Source organism: Mustela putorius, unplaced genomic scaffold (assembly GCF_011764305.1).
Source record: "Mustela putorius furo isolate JIRA1106 unplaced genomic scaffold, ASM1176430v1.1 tig00003901_pilon_pilon_pilon, whole genome shotgun sequence".
In the NCBI taxonomy this organism is placed as follows: domain Eukaryota; kingdom Metazoa; phylum Chordata; class Mammalia; order Carnivora; family Mustelidae; genus Mustela; species Mustela putorius.
In genome coordinates, this window is record NW_025422049.1 from 1,310,134 (window position 1) to 1,318,291 (window position 8,158).

The following is an 8,158-nucleotide window of genomic DNA, read 5'->3' on the forward strand; positions in this document are numbered from 1 at the left end:
GATTTTTTTTTTTTTTTTTTTTTTACATTTTGTTGTAGGCAACTCTGACCTAGCCTTCTGGTTTCTGAATAATATTGAAAACAACATGAAAACTAATAAATATAAATAATAAATAATACAAAATAATAAAAAAATAAAAGAAATAGACTTTGTCCCTTAACAACTAATTAAATACTATTTTAAAAATTATTTACATATGCATCTGTGTATATGAAGTCATTTGTACAATTGAGACAAAAAATTAGAAGAAACGTTAGAAATAATATAACACTCTAATTTTACAGAGAATTAAACCAAGGGTCTGAGAGATGTAATGACTTTCCCATGTCACACCTAGTTCATCAGACACTTAGTACAGTGTTTAGTCATATATGATTAATCAAAATGTTAATTAATTAAATATACCATATAATACTATGGCATTGTATACAAAATAGATAGCTAGATTCATAAAGGTTAACATACAAATTTTATTCACTGTATTCATATTTCCTGTTTTTTTAAAAATTTTTTACTTTTACTTTATTATTTTTTTTTTATTTTCAGCATAACAATATTCATTATTTTTGCACCACACCCAGTGCTCCATGCAATCTGTGCCCTTTATAATACCCACCACCTGGTACCCCAACCTCCCACCACACCATCACTTCAAACCCCTCAGATTGTTTTTCACAGTCCATAGTCTCTCATGTTTCACTTCCCCTTCCAATTTCCCCCAACTCCCTTCTCCTCTCTAACTCCCCTTGTCCTCCATGCTATTTGTTATGCTCCACAAATAAGTGAAACCATATGATAATTGACTCTCTCTGCTTAAGCCTCTTCCCTTTAACGAAAAACTGTTAAAATCTTTACTTCTCAAGTTAATTTCCTTCCCTCTAGCTCATATTAGTGCGCACATACTGGAAAACTAATGTTTTATTGTAATACATTATTTTTATTCAAAACAGAAAATATTTTTAATTTTTAATTAAAATTAACTTGAGAAGTAAAGATTTAACAGTTTTTTGTTAAAGGGAAGAGGCTTATGATCAATCAACTGAGCATTTATTAAGCAGCCTGTAGGAACACGATACTGTTTAGGGTACTAGAAAGCTATCCAAAAGGTGGAAGGTATGGCATCTGACCTAAGAAGCTCAACCTATTAATTGTAAGCAATCTTTTAGCATTTACATAAAGATTGTTTTAAATATGGCTTCTCTTCCTCATGTAAATAAGTTAAGCTTTTAGAATTCTCATTCATTATCCTATGTTTTTACATAGATCACAGAGATCACAGAGCCAAGACAGGCCTTCTGATTAGTAAATAACTCTCTCCCCCATATACCCCAGACATTTTTCAAAAAGCTACTTCTATGATGTATCTCCTTGGACTATTATTTGTCCTGTCTTTGTAAGGGTGGAGACTCAGTTTCCTATCACCCTCCAGACTCTTCCAGAACCCAGCACACTAGTATTTAAATTTCCAGGTTTTAAGTCCCCTGGTTGTAAGAACTCATGCAATTAAACCCCTCTGGGTCCCAAACAAAATGCTATAGGGATTGGTCTTCCCAGTGTGGACTTCTTGGTGTAATAGTCTATTTCTCTCCCTTTTCCATGTCCACAGCTCCCGCCAGCAGATGGCTCAAGAGTCCATTTAGTTTCCAACTACATCTGTCCTTTCTACCTTCTTCAGTGTAGCCCTTTCTCCACATTTAGTTGTGGAGTTTGTTCTGCCAGTTTTTGAGGCATTGTCTGAGTTATTTATACTGAGGTGAGTGTTATCTAATTGTATCCATAGGAGAGGTGAGCTTAGGGTCCTCCTACTCCACAATCCTCCCCTGAAGTTTCTAATATACACAAATTTTTAATTTAATTACCCATTGACTGTTTCTATGTGAAACTTTGAGGCTAAACTGCTCTAAGGCATACATGAACTAGAATAATTACAACCAGTCTTTTGTTCAGTTCTGCTATAACTGAACACTGATCTACTTATTAACCTTAGTGCATATGCAATAAGCATGAAAGGTCTTTTACTGGACTTTCTAGTCATTGAGCCCTAGTGTGGTAAATTACTCACTGTTGTGTGCAACAATTATGGTATACAATCAAGAGAAATACATCTATTTTTATGTTCTTATCTCTTGTAACCATGTCATTTGCAACTGAAAAGTAACAAATTAGATAAATAAGCAAGTCAGAAAAAATGGCAGCTGAGAAGTTATTTTTTTTTTCATAAATGAATTTGAGAAGTTTATGGACAAGATACAGAATGTTAAGAAAATAATAGAAGGGAGAGTTTTCCGGAGGGACAGATTTCACAGGGAGGTTCCTCCAGGAACAAAGGAGCTGAAAAGTGCCATTTCCCACAGTCCAGATAAACACAGAGTCACCTGCAGGAAGCAGCACAGTGCTAGCATTCAAAATCTAACTTGCTTACAATGTGCCCTGCCCCCTCAAGCTTAGCCTTCCTCAGTCCTGGCACTATGGGTCAGCTCTCCCAGAGAGCCAACAAACCATGCTAACACCAATCTCCCTGCACTTTGCCAAGCCTTGATCTTTGCAGTAGTGGCAGCTAGTCACCTCCACCAGAGAACATATTACCTTGTTAAAACTGTATGCCCCACCAATGCATGCTTTGCAGATTACAGGCTGCCTACCCCTAGTCTCAGTGATGGCTTCACATCCCTTCTAGCAAAGGACCAGTGCCACATTATTAAATATGCACACCCCATCCACTAATTTCAAGAGCAAAAGACATAGCTGACTTTCTGAACACAGAGAAACAGACACAAAGAGATAAGGAAAATGAGGAGACAGAGGAAACTGTCCCAAATGAGAGACTATGGACTCTGAAAAACAATCTGAGGGGTTTGAAGGGGTAGGAAGTGGGAGGTTGGGGGAACCAGGTGGTGGGTATTAGAGAGGGCACGGATTGCATGGAGCACTGGGTGTGGTGCAAAAACAATGAATACTGTTACACTGAAAATAAATTAAAAAAAAATTTTTTAAATGTCCCAAATGAAAGAACAGGACAAAACCACAACAGGACACCTAAGTGAAATGCATATAAGTAATATGTCTGACAGAGAATTTAATTTAATGATCCTAAAGATACTCACTGGACTTGAGGAAAGAGTGGAGGACATCAGTGAGATCATTAATGAAGAGATGGAAAACACACACACACAGAGAACTAATTGAAGATGAAGAATACAATAAATGAAATTAAAAGCACACCACATGGAATAAATAGAACTGTACAAGATGCAGAACAAATTCATGACCTAGAGGACATAGTAATGAAAACTAAGCTGAGGGGAGAGAAAAAATATGCAAAATGAGAATAGACTTAGGGAACCCAGTGACCCCAAGTGACCCCAAGCATAATAACATTTGCATAATAGGAAACCCAGAAGAAGAGAGAGAAATGGAGGCACAAGATTTGTTTGAAGAAATAATAGCTGAAAACTTCCATAATCTGGAGAAGGAAACAGATATCCAGATCCAGTAAGCACAGAGGGCACCCAACAAATTCAACCCAAGGAGGTCTGCACCAAGACACATAATAATTAAAATAACAAAAAGTGGTAAGTATTCTAATAACAACAAGAGAAAAAGAGACAACTATGACAAAAGGAACTCCATAAGAATATCAGTGGATTTTTCAGCAGAAACTTTACAGAACAGAAGACAGTGGCATGATATATTCAAAATGCTGAAAGGAAAAAAAATATATATATATATGTATGTATATATATATATATATATATAGAGAGAGAGAGAGAGAGTATTCTTGATTATATATATATATTTAAATATATATAATAAATATATATGTGTGTGTATATATATATATATATCCCTTCTGGATAGAGTATTCTTGATTATATATTATACATATATATATATATATATATATTATATATTTTTCAGAATAGAAGGAGAGATGGAGTTTCACAGAAAAACAAAAGCTAAAGGAGTTCATGAACACTAAAGCAGTTCTAAAAGAAATGTTAAAGAGGGCTCTTTAAGTGGATATGAAAAGCCATAAGTAAGAGTAAGAAAAGTAGGAAACATAAAAGCGGTAAAAACAAACCACTAAACAAACAAAACAACTATATCTGTAAAAATTAGTCAAGGTTCTCACAAAATAAAAGGATGTTAACTATGACACCATAAACTTAAAATGTTGACAAGAAAGTAAAGAATGGATTCAAATTTAAGAACCATATCTTTAATATAGACTGTTATATGCAGAAGATGTTATATACAAATCTAAAGGTAACAATCAAAAACCAGTGGTCAATATGCAAAAAATAATGGGGAAGGAAGCCAAGTATATCACTAAAGAAAGCTAACATACAGTGAGAGAAGAAAGCAAGAGAAGAAAGGAACAGAGAAAATACATAAAACAACCACAAAAAAATAACAAAATAGAAATAAATGCATACCTATCAATAATTATCTTGAATATAAATGGACTAAATGATCTAATCAAAAAAATAATAAGGTGATCTTATCAAAAATCATAGAAGTGATAGAAGGGATTTTAAAAGAAGGGCAATGTGTATACTGCCTATGAGAGACTCATTTCAGACCTAAAGATACGTGCAGATTGAAAGTGAATGAATGGAGAAACATTTATCATGCAAATGGATGTGAAAAGAAATTCAGGGGAGTAATACTTATATCAGACAAAACACACTTTAAAACAAAAACTTTGGGGTACCTGGGTGGTGCAGTCAGTTAAGTGTCTGGCTTCATCTCAGGTTGTGATCCCAGGGTCCTGGGATCACATAGGGCTGTCAACTCAGCAGAGAGTCAGCTTCTACCACCCCCTGCTTGTGTTTTTGTTCTCCCTCTGTCTCAAGTGAATATTTTTTTAATATTTTTTTAATCTAAAAAAAATAAAAATAAAAAAATAAAGACTTGAACCAGAAGAAAAAAGGACGCTATATAATCACTAAGGCGCAATCAAAGAAGACGTAACAATTGTAAATATTTTTGCACTTAATGTGGGAGCACCCAAATACATTAAACAATTAATAGCTGATTTAAATAACGAATCAATAATGTTACAATAATAACAGACTTGAACACCTCTTTTACATTAAAGGACAGATCATCTAAATAGAAAATCAACAAGGAACTTTGGCTTTGAATGACACACTGCACCGGAGAGATTTAATAGACATATTCAGAAAATTCCATCCTAAAAAGCAGAATACACATTCTTTTCAGTTGCACATGAAGAATTGTCCAGGATAGATTGCATAAGAGGCCACAAAACAAGTCTCGACAAATTAAAAAAATCAAAGTAATACAAAGTAATACAAAGCCTCTTCTCTGTCACTATGAAACTAGAAGTCAAATATAATAACAAAATCTGGAAAGACCACAAATCCATGGATGTTAAATAACATGCTGCTGAAGAATGAATGGATCAACCATGAAATCAAAGCAGAAGTCAAAAATTACATGGAGAGAAATGAAAATGCAAAGATAACAGTCCAAAATATTTGGGATGCACCAAAAGTGGTTCTAAGAGGGAAGTTTATAACAATACAGACCTACTTCAAAAGGCAAGAAAAATCTCAAATAAATAACTCGACCTTATACCTAAAGGAGTTAGAAAAAGAGGAACAAACTAAACACCAGCAGAAGGAAGGTAATAATAAAGAAGAGAGCAGAAATAAGTGACATAGATATTAAAAGAAAATAAATAGATTGATAAAACCTGAAGCTGGTTCTTTGGAAAGATCAACACAACTGAAAAATCTCTAGCCAGACACATCATAAAGAAAGTGGGAAAAAGAAAAAAGAGAGAGTGTGAGGACTCAAATACTCAAAAAAAATAAAAAAATTAAAAAAAGAGTAAAAATAACCAGCATCACTGAAATACAAAGGATTGCAAGGGAATCTTGTGAAAAATTATATGCCAACAAACTTGACAACCTAGAAGAAACGGATAAATTCCTAGAAACATATAATCTACCAAACCTGAAAAAGGAAAAAATAGAAAACTTGAACAGACCAATTACCAGCAATGAAATTGAATCAGTAATCAAAAAACTCCCAACAAATAAGAGCTCAGGACCAGATGACTTCATTCTATCAAACATTTAAAGAAGAATTAGTACCTATTCTTCTAAAACTTTTTTAAAAAATGGAAGAGGAAGGAAAACTTCCAAATTCATCATTTGAGACCAGTATTATTCTGATACCAAGCCAGAGAAAGACACCACAAAAAAAGCTACAGGCCAATATGTCTGATAAACATAAATGCAAAAATCCTTGACAAAATACTAGCAAACTGAATCTAACAATGCATTAAAAAATCATTCATCATGATTAAGCAGGATTTATTCCTAGGATACAGTGTACTTCACTATTCATAAATCAATCAATGTAATACATCATATCAATACGATAAAGGATAAAATCCACAAGATCAGTTCAATAGATGCAGAAAAAGCATTTGACCAAGTACAACATCCATTCATGATAAAAATCCTCAACAAAGTAGGATTAAAAGGAACATAGTCTAACATAATAAAGGTCCTATATGAAAAATCCACAGCTAACCTTATACTTAATGGTGAAAAACTAAAAGGTGTTCCTCTAAGGTCAGTAATAAGACAAGAATGTTACTCTCACCACTTTTACTCAACACAGTCCTGCAAGTTCTAGCCACAGCAATCAGACTAAAGAAACGAATAAAAAGCATCCAGAGTGGTAAGGAAGAGGTAAAAGTTTCACTCTTTGCAGATGACATGATACAATTTATAGAAAATCCTGAGCACTCCACCAAAAAACTACTAGAACTGAAAAATGAATTCAGTATGATTGCAGGATACAAAATGAAAGTACAAAAATACATTGCATTTCTATGTACTAAAAATAAAGTAGCAGGAAGTGAAATCAAGAAAAGAATACCATTTAAAATTACACTAAGAACAATGAAATACCTAGGGGTAAACCTAATCAAAGAGGTGAAAGGTCTTTACTCTGAAAATTATAAAACACTGATGAAAGAAATTGAAGATGACACCAAGAAATGGAAAGATATCCCATGCTCATGGATTGGAAGAGTAAATATTGTTAAAATGTCTCTACTACTCAAAGCAATATACAGATTTAAGGGAATCCTTATCTAAATACCAACAGAATTTTTTTTTTTCACAGAGCTAGAAAAATACAATCCTAAAATTTGTGTGAAACCACAAACCCCCGAATAGCCAAAGCAATCTTGAAAAAGAAAAATGAAATTGGTGCTACCATGATTCCGGACTTGAGTTATATTACAAGGCTTTCATAATCAAAACAATATGGTCCTTCACTGGGGGCAATGAGAGCAGAGAGTGTGCCATAGAAGCCTTGGGCACACTGTGATAGTACATGGTGGTGGGGTACTTTCTGCCAACTCCATATGCCATAATCCACCCCCTAGCACATGCAAATCTTTTTACTTGATCACAGTGTCACCAAGTCCTGCTCCTGGTACCTTGTGTCTTAGTTAAAGAAGATGAAAAAGTCTTCAGAGGAAATTGTCCACTGTGGACAGGTATTTGAGAAATCCCCTTGTGGATTAAGAACTTTGGTATCTGGCTGTGCTATGACTCCCACAGTGGCACCCGCAACATGTGCTGGGAGTACCAGGACATGTACTGCTGCACATGCTGTCATCCAGTGTTACTGAGGCATGGATGCCCAGCACTGTGCCTGGGCCCACTTGATCCAGATCATGAAGTTGTATGAGATTGCAGCCAGCAAGTGCTGCTAAATGGCAATTAAGCAGTTCCATGACCCCCAGATCAAGATCCCCATTGCCACCACTGAGTCCTATGCTACCAGCATGAGCTATGCTTCACCACCAAGAGGCCCAACACTATCTTTTAGATACAGAGCCTCCCTGTCCCCAAGTCTGTCCAAATAAACTCCTTAGGAAAACAAAACAAAACAAAACAAAACAAAATCCGGTATAGTTCTGTCACAAAAATAGACACATAGATGAATAGAACAGAATAGAAAGCCCAGAAATTAACCCACAATTTTATGGTGAATTAATCTTTGCCAAAGGAGGCAAGAACATGCAACAGAAAAATATAGTCTTTTCAATAAATGGTGTGGGGAAAACTGGAAAGTTATGTGCAAAAGAATGAAACTGAATGAC

The 8,158-nt window shown here is 34.8% G+C and overlaps 1 pseudogene; it reads left to right on the forward strand.

The window, feature by feature from the left end:
• The first annotated feature begins 6,629 nt into the window (after positions 1 to 6,629).
• LOC123388535 lies at positions 6,630 to 7,884 on the forward strand (annotated as a pseudogene).
• Positions 7,885 to 8,158: the final 274 nt, after the last annotated feature.